The sequence below is a fragment of the Mobula hypostoma genome, chromosome 25, assembly GCF_963921235.1.
Source record: "Mobula hypostoma chromosome 25, sMobHyp1.1, whole genome shotgun sequence".
NCBI lineage: Eukaryota > Metazoa > Chordata > Chondrichthyes > Myliobatiformes > Myliobatidae > Mobula > Mobula hypostoma.
Window position 1 is genome coordinate 36977764 of NC_086121.1, and position 16578 is coordinate 36994341.

The following is a 16578-nucleotide window of genomic DNA, read 5'->3' on the forward strand; positions in this document are numbered from 1 at the left end:
ATTGGTCATTGTAAATTGCCTTGTGATTAGGCTGGCATTAAAGTGGGGAATTGCTGGGCAGCACGGTTCAAAGGGCTGGAAAAGCCGATTCCACATTGTATCTCAATAAAAATTTAAAAATTTTTTAAATGGCAGCGAATCTCATATAAACCAATGAAATTCTAACAGGATTGGATAGAGTAAATGCTGGGCAGATGTTCCCAGATGCTAAGGAGTCCTGAAAGAGTGGCCACAGCCTCAGGTTAGGGGATGTGTTATTTAGAACTACTGGGAGAAATTTCTTCACCTACAGGGAAGTTATTGAATATATTCAACAGGGAAGTAGATAGAGAGACCAAAGGTATAGGGGAAAAGTGGGAACAGGATATTGAAGCGAGTGATCAGCCAAGTCAAGGCTGCACGAGTTGATAGGGGGTAAAGACATGCACTTTAATAGTCAAAGCATTTGAGTTCAAGAGTTGGGAAGTTATGTCGCAGTTATATAAAACTCTGCTAGGCCACAGCTGGAGTGTAGCGTTCAGTTTTGGTCACCACATTAAAGGCTGTGGAAAAGGTGCAGAAGAGGCTTAACAGAATGATGAACGCAAAATAATCTGCAGATGCTGTGATCAAAGCAACACTTTCAGTACACTGGATGAACTCAGCAGGTCGGGCAGCATCAGTGGAAACGATGAGTCGACGCTTCGGGCCGGAACCCTTCGTCAGGACTGAAGAATGAAGGAGGTGGAAGGATTTGAAGAATGCTTGTAGGTTCAGTTCAGCTTCAAATCCTTCCACCTCCTTCATTCTTCAGGCTTAACAGAATGCTGCCTTGATTAGAGGGCTTGTGCTATTAGGAGAGCCCGGACAAACCTGAGATGTTTTCTCTGGAGTGTCAAAGGCTGAAAGGAGACCTAGTAGAAGTTTATAAAACTATGAGATGCATAAATACAGTATATAGCTGGTATCATTTTCCCAATGTCAAAAGTCTAAATCTGAGGGCATGCAGTTAAGGTAAAGGGGGAATATTCAAAGGAGATATGATGGGGCAAGTGTTTATAGAGAGTGGTGGGAGCTTGAAATTCATTGCCAGAGATGGTAGTGAAGTCAGATACAATACTGACAGGCACGAAGGGTCTGTTTATATTACAGCAGCACCAACACAGAAGCTGTGTACAAGAAGGGCCAGAGTTCCTGAGGAGACTGAGGTCCTTTGGAGTATGCAGGCTTTTCCTTCACATGTTCTACTAGTCTGTTGTCGCCAGTACGATCTTCTATGCAGTGGTATGCTGCGGCAATGGCATCAACACGGGTTAGGCTGCTTGAGGTAACTTATCTGTTGTTCTTTCTACTTGTCTTCTAATATTTATATCTGTGCACTTGTAATGCTACTGTGACAATATAATTTCCTTTGGGATCTACGAGGGGTGATTGATAAGTTCGTGGCCTAAGGTAGAAGGAGATCAGTTATTAACTTCAAACTTTCGCATAATCACTCAAAGAGTTAAACTGCACGTGCATGTAACGAGAGCATCTTGGACCTCTAGGTGGTCCACAGCAGGGGTGATTGATAAGTTTGTGGCCTAAGGTAGAAGGAGATGAGTTATACAGCTCTCGTTATGTGCACATGCAGTTCAACTCTGAGTGAAAATGCAGAAAGTTTGAAGTTAATAACTCATCTCCTGCTACCTTAGGCCACGAATGTATCAATCACTCCAGCTGTGGACCACTTCTGGAGGTCCAAGACACCGACCTCTACAAAGAAGGGATCCGTATGCTCCACAACCGCTGGACTAAGTGTGTAAATGTAGGAAAAATAAATGTCAAAGTTGCTGGTGAACGCAGCAGGCCAGGCAGCCTCTCTAGGAAGAGGTACAGTCGACATTTCAGGACGAGCCCCTTCGTCAGGATGAAGGGTCTGGGCCTGAAACGTCGACTGTACCTCTTCCTAGAGAGGCTGCCTGGCCTGCTGCGTTCACCAGCAACTTTGATGTGTGTTGTTTGAATTTCCAGCATCTGCAGAATTCCTGCTGTTTGCGAAAAATAAATGTGCTAGGTTTTCTAAAATTGACCCCTTCTACCTTAGGCCACGAACTTATCAATCACTGCTCGTATAAAGTATCTATCTATCTATCTACCTATCCACGTGCTTTATCATGTTGAGGCAGTAAGCTCAACTGAAGGAGCATTTAGACCACTCTTGCTCTTATTTCTTTAGTTTCTGTGTTTTCATGTTTATCAGCATCATCTGCCATAGTTCAGGTTTGGCATCCACCTGATTGGCTACAATGTAATCCGCATCACATCTCTCTAGATTTTTAGGGTAAAACATCTCCATATTGTAACTCACAGGCTCTCTCAGCCTTGTTGGACAGTGAGGTGTGATTAAACTGCCTCATGATTCTTACTTCAGGGCAACACTCCATGCTGCTCTTGAGTTGCATTAAGATGTCACTCCTTCCCCATGCACCAACACCCTGGCACAGATACACCCAGTTGGCGTTCCTTCTCAAGGATCGGCCTTGGTTGAAACAAAACAAAAACAGTGCTTATTGGTTTTGGTCCCTGCACAGTTCAGTTTATCCACTGCTTTGACTTTTATTACACTGTTCTTTGCCTGGGCTTTTAGAAACATGATGTCCTAATCTTTTGTTTCCTGTGTAAGGCATTTCTTTTTCATCTCTTTGTGATTCTTGTACAATACTTGTAATTCTATGGCACTTCTTCCCTCTTGTGGCATTGGTCTTGTTGGCCTTGGGAAGAAGAGCTGTCCCTTGAGAGGCTCCAGAGGAGAATCACAAAAGTGATCCTGGGAATGAAAGGCTTTGATGTTCAGAAAGATGAGGGGGAATCGCATTGAAAGCTATAAGAAACTAAAAATCCTGAATGGAGTAGACTTGGAAAGGATGTTCCCATCAGTAGGGGAGACTAGAACCCATAGGTGCAGCCTCAGATTATAAAGATGACCCTGTAAAACTGAGGTGAGGAGGAATTTCTTCGGTGAAAGGGTAGTGTTTTGTGGAATTTGTTGCTGTAAGGGTTTCTTCTTTTATGTTACTGTGTATGCTAATCAAAATAGCTTCTTTGTTATGTTATAATTAAAATGGTTTCTCTGTGATGTTAACTGCTGAGATAGTGGATTCTTTTTCTAGCAGCCAGCAGCTTGTTTGGGTTATCAATAATGATAAGGAGGGAATGAACCAATGAGTGTCCATGTTATTCTTTTCTGGGGATGATATTCTGTCTCATATGGCTGCGAACCGGTGTGTTTGGGGGGCTTCTCAGGAGAGACCGGGAGAAGATGGACATGCTGGAAGCGCTCCGGTCGATCACCTAGGGTCGTCCCGAGTGGCGAGTCGAGGGGGTCAGAGTGGATCGCAGGGTGAAGAGAGAAGACCCTGCATATTTCAGCTCCAACTGTGTGCACGAAGAAACTGAACTTTGATAAGTCTGGCGTCTTTTTCTTTCTCTTTTATATTGTATCTCTATTATTCTCATAGTCCCAGTAGGGTTTATAAAGTGTAATCTGTAAAGTGTATATTGTGTGCTGTCTGATATTTGATGTTTGAGGTCGTACCAGGTGGCATTGCATAGCAACCGATGCAACCAGGAGACCCGGTTGGACGGCGGACGGGGTTTCCCCTAGATAAATACGAGCCGGTATAGCTGAGCATTACATTGCTATAGAGAACTGTGGAGGCTAACTAATTTGGTGTAGTTAAGGAAGAGGTTGATAGGTAAAGGGTTTCAAGGTTATGAGGAGAAGGTGGAAGAACAGGGTTAAAAAACAGCTATGATTAAATAACCATATTACCATATAACAATTACAGCACGGAAACAGGACATCTCGGCCCTTCTAGTCCGTGCCGAACTCTTACTCTCACCTAGTCCCACCAACCTGCACTCAGCCCATAACCCTCCATTCCTTTCCTGTCCATATATCTATCCAATTTAACTTTAAACGACAACATAGAACCTGCCTCAACCACTTCCGCTGGAAGCTCGTTCCACACAGCTACCACTCTCTGAGTAAAGAAGGTCCCCCTCATGTTACCCCTAAACTTTTGTCCTTTAACTCTCAACTCATGTCCTCTTGTTTGAATCTTCCCCACTCTGAATGGAAAAAGCTTATCCACGTCAAATCTATCAATCCCCCTCATAATTTTAAACACCTCTATCAAGTCCCCCCTCAACCTTCTACGCTCCACAGAATAAAGACCTAACTTGTTCAACCTGTCTCTGTAACTTAGGAGATGAAACCCAGGCAACATTTTAGTAAACCTCCTCTGTACGCTCTCAATTTTATTGACATCTTTCCTATAGTTCGGTGACCAGAACTGTACACAATTCTCCAGATTTGGCCTTACCAATGCCTTATACAATTTCAACATTACATCCCAACTCCTATACTCAATGCTCTGATTAATGAAGGCCAGCATACCAAAAGCTTTCTTCACCTCCCTATCCACATGAGATTCCACCTTCAGGGAACTATGCACCATTATTCCTAGATCCCGCTATTCTACTGCATTCTTCAATGCCCTACCAATTACCATGTATGTCCTATTTTGTTTAGTCCTACCAAAATGTAGCACCTCACATCTTTCAGCATTAAACTCCATCTGCCATCTTTCAGCCCACTCTTCTAACTGTCCTAAATCTCTCTGCAAGCTTAGAAAACCTACCTCATCATCCACAACACCACCTATCTTAGTATCATCTGCATACTTACTAATCCAATTTACCACCCCATCATCTGGATCATTAATATATATGACAAACAACATTGGACCCAGTACAGATCCCTGAGGCACACCACTAGTCACCGGCCTCCACTCTGACATACAGCTATCCATCACCACTCTCTGGCGTCTCCCATCTAGCCACTGCTGAATCCATTTTACTACTTCCATATTAATACCTAATGATTGAACCTTCCTAACTAACCTTCTGTGTTTAATAACAGAACAGACTCAATGGGCTGAATGGCCTAATCACTTTTTTAAAAATTTATTTAGTGATGCAACAAAGAACAGGTCCTTCCATCCCAACGAGACGCCCCATGCAGCAACCAACTTATTTGACACTAGTCTAATCGCAGGACAATTTTACAATCATCAATTAACCTACTAATGGGTCCGTATTTGGACTGTGGAAGGAAACTGGAGCACCTGGAGGAAACTCACACGTTTGGGGGGAACGTACGACTCCTTACAGATGATGCTGGAATTGAACTCTGAACTCTGGAATATCCAAAGCTGTAAAAGTGTCACCGGTACCGTGACACCATATCTGCTCCTATATCTTGTGGCCTTGTGTTCTATATTATTCACCACAGATAGTTCCCCTCAGTTATTCCACACCCCTAGTGCTCTTCTCCCACACACAATCACCCATCCACCCACATTTTTATTTCTCCCTTTGATTACCTCCCATCTCCCTCCACTCATCTGGCTGCATGTGTCCATCATCACCTTCCCATCTAGTTCCACCTATCATCTCCCAGTCTCTCTCTCACCCCTGCCCCTCAAAATGTTTATCATATTTATATATATCAGCAAACTTTCTCCTCTCTTAGCCTTGATGCAAGGTCTTAATCTGAAACATTATTTTGCTACTTTTACCTCCACAGATGCTGCTTGACCCAAGTTCTTCCAATACTTGGTTCATTTTTTAAATTTCAGCTTCCAGCATCTGCTGTCTCTTGTCCTGTGACTACTTCCTTCTGTTATCCATCAACATTTGTAGTCTAGCTTTAGATTGTTCCACACATTTACAAACGTTTGTACATATCTACAGTTTGCTAAATTTAACTCTGTCATGGGTGGTAGTTATTTGCTGAGGCTGCAAATGTGGATTCCACATTACACATAGAAATCAACTTCGGAAGAGCATCTTCAAATCTGCAAAAGTAGAATTATCTATTGATAGTGTTACGTACCCCGTAACTGGCTTGCCAAACCAGCAGAAATGGATCACTCAGTTGGAGTCTGGAGTACTAGAACTAAGAAGGTTTTATTAAAGAAACAAGCAACACAGTAATCGAAAGGATAATAAATGCAACAGTTCAGCGATGATAAACACACATGTGCACAGAATTAGGATAACAGCATCACTCAAGCTCTATCGTTGTCTAGGGGTAAATGACCAAATTTCAAAGTGACTCAAAGTTCAGTCCAGTTTAGTAGTTCAGTTTGCAGTAATCGTTGCCATGGCGATGGACAACGTGGGGGAAGAGAGAGAGAGAACAGGAACAACTGATCATTCAGACACGGCTTCACTCACAGACCGGCGATTTTTGGGCAGGTCCTTGGTGATGTCACCTGAGGTCACCGACTGTGACCCCACCTCCAGATGCGGTCGATCCTCTGCAGTGAACCCGGCACCCAGGCAAGGGCGGACACACACCGGGTTCCCGCTGATCGTACCTTTCCACCCTGGCCGTTGTCTGGTACTTCCCACCGACTCGTGAGAAGCGTACCGCTTCCAGGGTCTTGTTACCTCGGGTGGCGTGTGTGTCGCCTTAGCGAACCGGTCCCTTTTTATCCCCCTGCTGGGGCATCGCCTGTCCATCACTTCAAACAGTTCAAGGTTCAAAGGGGGGGAGCCGCTCCAGACAGCTCTCTCTCCCCCGTCCCTTCATTACACATCTCCAGACGCTGCTCCATTGTTCCTTATCTCTCCTTCCCCTGAGGGCAGGTGGCAGACCACTTGCTGATGTCACTGATGCTAACCCAGGCCAGCAAACATCTTAATTTTATGTGTATTCTCGTCACAATAGTCTTAGGTACCTTCAGAAAAGTTAAAAGGTTTTTATCACTATTATTTGCAGAAACTTGTAAAATTAGTCAGCTCCATCACAGGTACAAGCCTCTGTAGTATCCAAGACATCTTCAAGGAGCGGTGCCTTAGGAAGATGGTGTCTATCATTAAGGACCGCCACCACTCAGGTTATGCTGTCTTCTCATTGGGTAGCTGAATTTATTCCATGTAAAGATCTGAAAACATCTCAACATGTCCCAGGAGCGACATGGAATATCCTCCTGAGGTAAGTTGTTGATTGTGAGACAGTGCTAATCAAGCCCTGTTAAACAACAAGCCTCATAGACCATAGAATCATACAGCGTTGAAAAAGGCCCTTTGGCCCAACCAGGCCATAACAACCAAGATTCCCAACTAAGATCATCCCATTTGCCTACATGTGACACATATCCTTCTAAACATTTCCTATCCCTGTATGTGTCCAGGTGTCATTGAAATCTTCCTAACATATCTGTTTCAACTATTTTTCTTGTCAGCTTTTTAAATATGTGGTCCATCCTCTGGGTGAAATAGTTGCCCTCAGGTTCCTATTAACTCTCTCCCTTCTCACCATACACCTGCTCTTTAATTCTTGATTGTCCTATTCTGGGAAAAAGGAATGCGTGCATTACCCTACCGATGCCCTTCCTGTTTTTATATACTTCTACAAGATTGCTACACTCCAAAGCATAAAGTCTTAGTATGTTCAACCTTTACCAGTAACTTAATCCCTCCAGTCCTGGTAGTATCCTCATGAAAGCTTCCTGCACTCTTTCCAGCTTAATAACATCTTTCCGATATCAGAGAGGCTAAAACGGAGCACAATATTCCAAATGTGTTCTCACCAATGCCTTGAGCACCTACTATCTCAACTGAAGTCTGCTAAGAGGTGCTTTTAGTCAGCCAAACACTCAGGAAAGATTTGATGAGGTAGACCTGATGTCACACCTAAGCTACACTAGTTGACACAAGTGACCATAGCAACAAAGAAGATAGGAGCACGAGCAAACCTTACTCTCCTCTGATCTTGCTCAACTATTCAGCATAATCATCGCTATGATTTACTTCAGCACGCTGCTCCCACTTTCTCTCCAGAGTTTATGTCTCACTACATATCCATTTATTATCTCAATTGGGAATCGTCACACCCAGTGTTCACTACTCCAGATCATCAAAGGCATCTGAATTTCACAATTACATCAAAGGGCAAAGCACATTTATTATCAAAGTATGCATACATTATGCAACCTTGATATTTGTCTCCTTACGGTAGTCACTAAACAAAGAAACCCAAAGGACCCATTAAAAAAAGAACTATCAAACACCCAAAGTGCAGAGGAAAGAAACAAACTTTGCAAACATAAAAAGCAAGCAAATAGCGTTCAGAACTGAAGTCTATCCACAGACACAAAGTCATTTCAGCCCAGAACCCAAGTAAAGGTCATGGACAAGCAAACTGGACAGGACCATCCCTCGTTCCAGCACTGGCATCCTGGCCCGGCACATAAATCGATGTCCAAACATCAGGTTCTGTCTCTTCGATACGCTCTAGAGCCCGGACCCTGAGGCCTCGATTTGGTCTGTACCCAACCTTTCCAGTTCAGGCCAGTGCTTAACTCGATTGAACCTTGGGCCTTTCCTCACTCCCGGCGACAGCCCTGCCACCTCACCTCCATTCACTTCAGCTCTGCCGCATCCAAAATTACAGGCTACTGTCTGCGGTGATCACTTACAGCACTTCTGCCACTGTGGCTTGCTCTGATTCTTATTTACTCTTGAAAATGCTTAAATTTAATAGTTTAACCAGGATCCTGCCTGGATTAGGGGGAATTATTATAAGGAGATGCTGGACAAACTGGGGTTGTTTTCTCTGAAGCAGTGGAAGCTGGGTGGGGTCGGGGCAAACTAATCGGAGTTTATAAGAATATGGGAGGCATAGACTGAGCAGACAGCCGGCATTTTTTTTCCCTCAGGGCTGAATTGTCTATTACAAGAGGACATGCAATTAAAGTGAGGGCAATGAGTGCCTGGAATGCACTGCCAGGGGTGATAGCAGAGGCAAAAATGATAGAGGCATTTAAAAGGTTCTCTGATAGGCATATGGATATGCAGAGAATGGAGGAATATGGATATTGTGAGGCAGAAGGGATTTGTCTAGTCAGGCATTTCAATTACTAGTTTAAGTAAACTGGTTAAAAAAATCATGGGCCGAAGGGCCTGTTCTATGTTCTCTGCTTTGGAAATAGTTCTTCATCTCAGCCAACTTTATATAGATAATTAATCTCAATCGACATACAGATGACCTGTTGAGGGTTCTGATTTCACTCCCTAGCACACCAAGGAGTCCCAGTCAGCAGAGATCCAAACACAGGAGTCCAAATGTGTGCAAGTCGGTCAGTTAACTGGCCTCTGTAAAGTTCCCTTCGTGTGTTAATGAATGCAGTTGATGAAAATGTAGAGAAAATAGTCCACAAGGAAAATCAATGGAAGGCTAGGATTAACCTGTGATCATTCTAGACTGAACGGGCCAAATGGCACAAGGTGGTAGTGTCTCTTACACAGTCCCATTCAAATGTCTTTTCAAATCATAATTTTGGCAAAAAAAAATTGAAATTATATTGGTGGGTGAATAAGTTGAATATATCAACCCAGAAATCATTCACTCAATTAAGTATTTCTTGTGTATGTTAAGACTAAAATAGTGATAAAAACCCTAATGAAAATGATCTTTATCAGCACAACCTGGTTTAAAAGGCAACAGCCTTTTGCCAACAATCTCTCAATGAAAGCAGAGAATCTGAAAGGCAACAAACATAAAAGGTTTTACGGTGGCTGCTGCTCTCAAACTTTACAAGCCTTGAAAGAGCTCTGAAAGTTTATGACTCAACAAATCTGTTTGACTGTGATCGAGGACAAGGTTTGTATCATTCTGTGCATGACAGTCTGAAATTACAGTGGATGGTGGAGTCCAAGTCCATAGCTCCCTCAAAGTGGCCGCATGAGTTGAAACGATGGTAAAGAAATCGTATGGCATGTTTGCCTTTATAGACAATGCAATGAGTTCAAGAGACACAAAGTTATGCTGCAGCTTTATAAAGCTCTAGTTAGGCTGCATCTGAAGTATTGAACTGAATTCTGGTCGCCCTCTGCAGAGAATTTGGAGAGGGTGCAGAAAGGTTTACCAGAATTAGAGGGCACATGATACATGGAGAGAGGTTGGACAAACTAGGCTTATTTTTTGTGGAACTACAGAGGTGTAGATAGAGTAGACAGCTGGTATCTTTGTTGCAGAGTGGAGATGAGAGGGAGAAAGTTCCAAGGAGCTATGCAGGACATTTTCTTTCTATCTTTTTTTTTACACAAAGAGGGGTGGATGCCTGGAATGTACTGCCAAGGCAGTGGTGGGAGGGAGCAGATACAATGGGGTCATTTTTGTGGTTCATAGGAACAAAAGTATAGAGAGAATGGAAGGATATGGACCATGTGAAGATAGTGGAGACTAGCATAATTAGGTATCATTAGCTTAATTAGTTCAGCTCAATATCATGGGGTGAAGTTTGTTTCTATGCTGTTCTCTCTATCTTCTATTTTTTAAAATAATTGTCATATTTACCTTGGATATGAGCCTTCTAGAACCTTAGGGACTGACAATTAAATTAAAATTAGCAACAAGGACTGAACTTTCAGACAATTTGGAGGTTCTGCTGCTTCCAGATCTAACCACAGCTAATAAAGTACTGTAAACTGGTGCTGCCCCTGAGGTCATAAGATGAAATAATTTTGAGCAAGTCTCAACCTACTTTCTAAGAACAGCAAACAAGTTTCAAATTTCAAAGCTCAATATAAATTTATTATCAAAGTACATATATGTCACCTTGAGATTAATTTTTTAGCAGGTGTTCACAGTAGAACAAAGAGATACAATAGAATCAATTAAAAACTACACACAAAGTCTGACAAGCAATCAATATGGAAAATAAGCCAAAATGTGCAAGTACAAAATAAATAATAGGAAGGGTTCTTTGTGGTAATAAAGGACCAGCATTGTATTTTTAATACAACAAAATTATTGAAAATACATAATAAAATCTCCTGAAAGCCGCAATACTAAACATCACTAGAATAGTTCAAAAATTCCTAGCAATTGAGAAATGAATGTGCTTGGCTATGACTGCTCCTCAGGTTTTAACAGCTTGAGCTGAGAAAAAATAAAGATGATAACAAAAATAATAAGTTTCTCAGGGGAGCATTCCACAGAAATGAGACCACTTAAGCAGTAAAGGGAAGAAGGACATGCATGAAATGGTCATTAGAAGTAAACACATTCATAATGCGTGTTTATTATCGAGTAATGGAACTTGATTCTGATTTGACAGCATCCAGGGACAAACTTCATCAACAGTTGATAGCACAATATCCCTTCATGCAAGTAAATGCACAATGGATAGAAGATCAATGAGGAGCGATAAGAAAAAAATAACTTAATCCTACAACATGTTAAACCAAACAAAGCATGAAGTAGCACAAGATTTGGGAAGAAATCAATCTAACAACCACAGCAATGCCATACAAGAAAATAACGAAAGTGCCACCCACAAAGTACTGATGAAGATACAATTACCTCAGCAACTGCTCCACAACCTGACAGTAATGGCAACAACACAGAAGCAGAGCCTCCACAGAATGATGATGACGAAGCTGAGCTTACAGACAAAACTATCCTCACGTTTAACATCACACCAACAGAGTATATGGGCACTGACTCAACAAAAAGGCCCTGCATACCAAGACAAACCATGGCATCAAAATTAGCAAAAATTACTAATACTCTCAAGAATATTATACTTGCACAATATTTAGGAAAACTTGAAACATTTGAAGAATTACACACAATAACATACTGCGCAGTATTACGAGCAGTGAAGTGCAATGCCTCCTACATAGAGGGACTCATTAATAGAAACCCAAACCCGAGTAATGAAATGAGAATACCAAAATGGCAGAAGAGATAAGGAAACAAAATTGAAACCTTAAGCACAGAAATATCCCACCGAATGGAGTATAAAATGGATAACCCAAGCAAGTTAGCTAAGAGAAAAGCTAAGGACATATTAAGGAAATACAAGATTCATATGAGATATGATCAACTTAACAAAAATATTGCAGAATTTACAGGTACAATAATATAAAAAATAGGTGCATACAAAGCCAGAATAATTTATTGAGATACTATACTTTAGGCTCTTTCAGCCCTTTGTGACACGCCGCCCAGGACGTAAAGGTTCTGATCGATCAATCCATTCATCTCAATAATCATTTGGCAAAGCAAAAGTGGAATCATTTCAAGGAGTTAAAGAGAGCCGGTCTGACCCTATGCATCGCAGTTCCACTCCCAACCTCAGGCTGTGACCAGCCCATCACCTGCTCAAGATCCAGTCAAACCCATGCAGATCGGTTGCAATAGACTCTCCACCAATGAGTGGGTCTGGCTTCAGAGTCAAGGTTGCTGATTTTACTCCGGGGAAGCAGGTCACCTGAGGGCTGAGTGTCCAAAGTTGCAGCTTTGATTCTCTACACATACCCCTGATCCTCGAGTACCCTTGGCTCTCCCAGCATCACCCATCTGTCGACTGGAGAGTCGGGAGAATCATTGCTTGGTCCAGTCATTGTAAGAGGGTTTGTTTACAGATTGGTGTTCCGACACCAGTATCTCTAGTGACCAACGTCTATAAGGGGGCAGGCTTCAATGGAAAGGAACTTGAAACCTCTGGGAACCTCCTCCAGTCTTCCAGAGCAGACAAGCCGGTTCCAGCCAACAAGACAGCATGAGTCAAAACACAATCTAGTCAGAATTCCACAGGAGCTAGAGAGGAAATTTCTAGGTCAGGAATGGACCAAGGAGATGCCGAGCAGTCTGGGAGACTTGTCGCTAAACTGAAAGGTCCCAAGGAAGGGGAAGACTCTTTTATACTGATCCTTGGAGCCAATTCCGGGGATGCAACAACACTCTGTAATGACTCACTGCCATTGCCTGTGGATGCAAACAGAGAGTCAGACTCTGATTTAGCCACTGTTTTCACAGATGAACTTTGTGAGCTGAGAGAGGAGACTCTGAAGCCCATCCAATCACCCATGTCTTCAAGGAAGTCTCAGGCATCATCCTTGAAGGAAGGTATGGAGGCGATAGCAACACCCAAACTAGTCAAAATCCCTTCTGTTTACAAGGACTTAGAGGAGGTCTTCAGCAAGGAAAGCCCTGGATTCTTCCACCGCATCGACTCTATGACCGCCATCGACCTGCTGCCTGGTACTTGTTCTCCACGGAGTCGTGTGTATGTGCTCTTGAGGACCAGAGAGAATGGCCATGGAGGGGTATATAAAGGCAGCTCTTGCCATGTGCTTCATTCAACATTCCACCTCACCAGCCAGCACAGGTTTCTTCTTCATATAAAAGAAAGATGGGATGTATTGATTACAGGGGGTTGAACTGCATAAAGTCCAAGAATTGCTACCCCCTTCTTATACATACAGCTTTCGAGATACTCCAACGGGTAAGGGTATTCACAAAATCAGACCTCCTTGGTCATTGCCTTTGTCCTTGCGAATAATCCAGCCATTTTATAGGCTTTTATAAATTACATGCTCTGGGATACTCTCCATAAGTATGTCTTTGTTTACTTGGATGATATCCTAATCTTCTCAAATCCATGGAGGAGCACATCACTCACGTCAGGGACATTTTAAAGAGGCTTATAGACCATAGAATTTATGTCAAGTTGGAGAAGTCAGAGTTTCACCTGACAACTGCTCCATTTTTGTGTTTCATCATTTCCAAAGGCACTCTGAAGATGGACCCAACCAAGTCCCAGGCAGTCAGAGACTGGCCACCACCATCCACTATCAAACAAGTCCAAAGGTTTGCTAACTTCTACCGGAAGATCATCAGCTTAGTGGCAGCTCCGCTGACGACATTAAGTAGGAAATCTATGGATCCTTTTGACTGGATGACTGAAATGGATGCTGCTTTCGCAAACATCAAACAGCAGTTCACTTAACCTGGACCTTCCCGCCATCATGGAGGTGAATGCCTTGGACGTCAGAGTAGATGCAATGTTGTCTCAACGTTCACCTTTGGACAATAAACTTCACCTCTGTGCATTCTTTTCAGGTGGTTACCCCCATCAGAAGTTAACTATGAGATTGGGATTGGGGAGCTTCATACAGTTGAGTTAGCTTTGGGGGAATGAGGCCTAGAGGGGGCCAAGAAACCTTTTATTGTTTCGACTGTCTTTGATTGTTCAGGTTTTTCTTGGCATTTTCTGCATTTATCATCTTGAATTTGTTTGTCCTTTATTATTATGTATTTTTGATAAATTTTTTTTCGCATTAACCACGTGGTCCTGTATTGCTACAAGGAGGTCTTCAACACTGAGAAGGGCACTCAACACTTCCTTGTCAGCATGTAGTCTGCTCAGATTGTGGAGCTGTCTTCCATGGATGGTCACGCTGCTCCATTGTTTAATGTTTTCTTCTATAGTGATCATTTTTTTCATTTTTCTGGGTTGTGCTTTCATTTAAGTTTAGTGGTGTTTATTTCTTATCAGAATTGCAAATGACTGCATGGAGTGCTGAATCTAGTTTTTGTTGATTAAAATATATCCTTTGAAGTTTTTTCCGACTATTGTGTAAATTTTTATGTCTGTTATTCCTCTCCCTCCCTCTGTTCTAGGTGCTGTCAATCTAAGTGCATTTGAGTGCACATAGTGTTTTCTAAAATTTATTTTACTTTGTGCATTTTCCAGATTGGTTTATTATGCCAAAGGCATATGTTACTATGGGGGTAGTGAAAGTGTTTATTGTCTTTGTTATATTCTACCACTGAGTTCTGTTTAGTAGATTATCTTAAGCCTTACAGTAAATTCTGTCAAAAGTTTTCCCTTTATCACACTATGATCTATTTTCTTTGCTTGCTGATATACCAGATACTTATATGTTTCATAATCATCCATTGTATCCTGCTGCTCTGCGTTATGCTCCACTAGCTCTATGGCACCTATCTTTATGTTTAATGTTCTACACTTAGCTACTTCAAAATTCATGTTAATATCTTTAGAAAATAGTTCTACAATTTGAATCAATTGCTTTAGCTTTACTAATAAAGGAACATATAATATCAAATCATCCATGTATAGAAGGTGTGTGATGTTATCATTCATTTAGTTGTCTCTGAATTGATACCCTATTTTCATCCAATTCAGGAAATTAGAGAGTGGGTTTAAAGCTAGACAGAACCATAGAGAGTCTTCCTGGAAAATGCCTTGGTTATTTTGATAACAGTGGTTGTTCTTAGTCATAGTCATAGCCATACTTAATTGATCCCGGGGGAAATTGGTTTTCGTTACAGTTGCACCATAAATAATAAATAGTAATAAAACCATAAATAGTTAAATAGCAATATGTAAATTATGCCAGGAAATAAGTCCAGGACCAGCCTATTGGCTCAGGGTGTCTGACCCTCCAAGGGAGGAGTTGTAAAGTTTGATGGCCACAGGCAGGAATGACTTCCTATGATGCTCTGTGTTGCATCGCGGTGGAAAGAGTCTCTGGCTGAATGTACCCCTGTGTCCACCCAATACATTATGTAGTGGATGGGAGACATTGTCCAAGATGGCATGCAATTTGGACAGCATCCTCTTTTCAGACACCACCGTCAGAGAGTCCAGTTCCATCCCCAAAACATCACTGGCCTTATGAATGAGTTTGTTGATTCTGTTGGTGTCTGCTACCCTCAGTCTGCTGCCCCAGCACACAACAGCAAACATGATAGCACTGGCCACCACAGACTCGTAGAACACCCTTGGTATCGTCTGGCAGATGTTTTGGGTTATTAATAGATAGGGTGATTATAGTACACCAGTGCTTCATCAGATGTTGTAGGAATTTCACAAGTATTGGGTGTAGTTTATATATATAAGTATCTTCTATTAACCATAGGTGTGGGACAGAATGATATTACAATTTTATATATAGCTTGTAAACATATTATGGGGCAATATTTTAATAAGTCATTTGTGATTTCTTCTTCAGGTAAGAGATGTGTTTTGCCTTCTGTCAAAAATTCAGGCATGTTTACAGGATTTTTAAGAAAATTCTTGATATGCATTAATATGTATGGATGAAGGCAAGTCAATATTTTATACCAATAATTATGAATATTATCAATGCTGGTTCTGGGCATGTTTTATATCCACTTTTAGCATATCCATTGTAGCTTCAGGTTTTTGCATTTCTTCAGTTGATGAGTGTGTTCTTTGTCCTCATTAATCTCGCTTGATCCTTGATTGTATTACCAGTTATTAAATCAAAATTTTATTATCCTTGTATCTGTTGGTCATTCTGTGCGTTGGTTGGTGGTATTTTGGTGCATCAAATTTAATTTTGATGTCCTGTATAAACCTTTTTCGTTGCTCTTGAACTGATAATTCTGCTTTCAGCATCTGGTGTACTTCATGTATCTGTTTATTCAGGGACGGCATAATACAATAGTGATTAGCACAATGTTTTACAGTACCAGCGACTTGTGTTCAATTCCTGCTGCAGTGGGATTTTAAGGAGTTTGTAAGTTCTCCCTGTGACAGCTGTAGCTTCCTCCCACAATCCAAAGACGTACCAATTTGTAGGTAATTTCTTTAACCCCTTGAAATGATTCCACTTTTGCTTTGCCAGATGATGGTGGAGACGAATGGATTGATCGATCAGAACCTCTAAGCCCTGGGCTCATTCTCCCAAGGCGAGGGC

General features: G+C 41.8%; 1 long non-coding RNA gene across 3 annotated transcripts in view; it reads left to right on the plus strand.

The window, feature by feature from the left end:
* Positions 1-3246: 3246 nt before the first annotated feature.
* LOC134337734 (uncharacterized) overlaps positions 3247-16578 on the plus strand; it is a 103715-nt gene continuing 90383 nt past the window's right edge. For all 3 annotated transcript variants that reach the window (XR_010016053.1, XR_010016052.1, XR_010016054.1), the window contains exon 1: positions 3247-3427. This is a non-coding gene — a long non-coding RNA (uncharacterized LOC134337734). The remainder of the gene's footprint in view (positions 3428-16578) is intronic.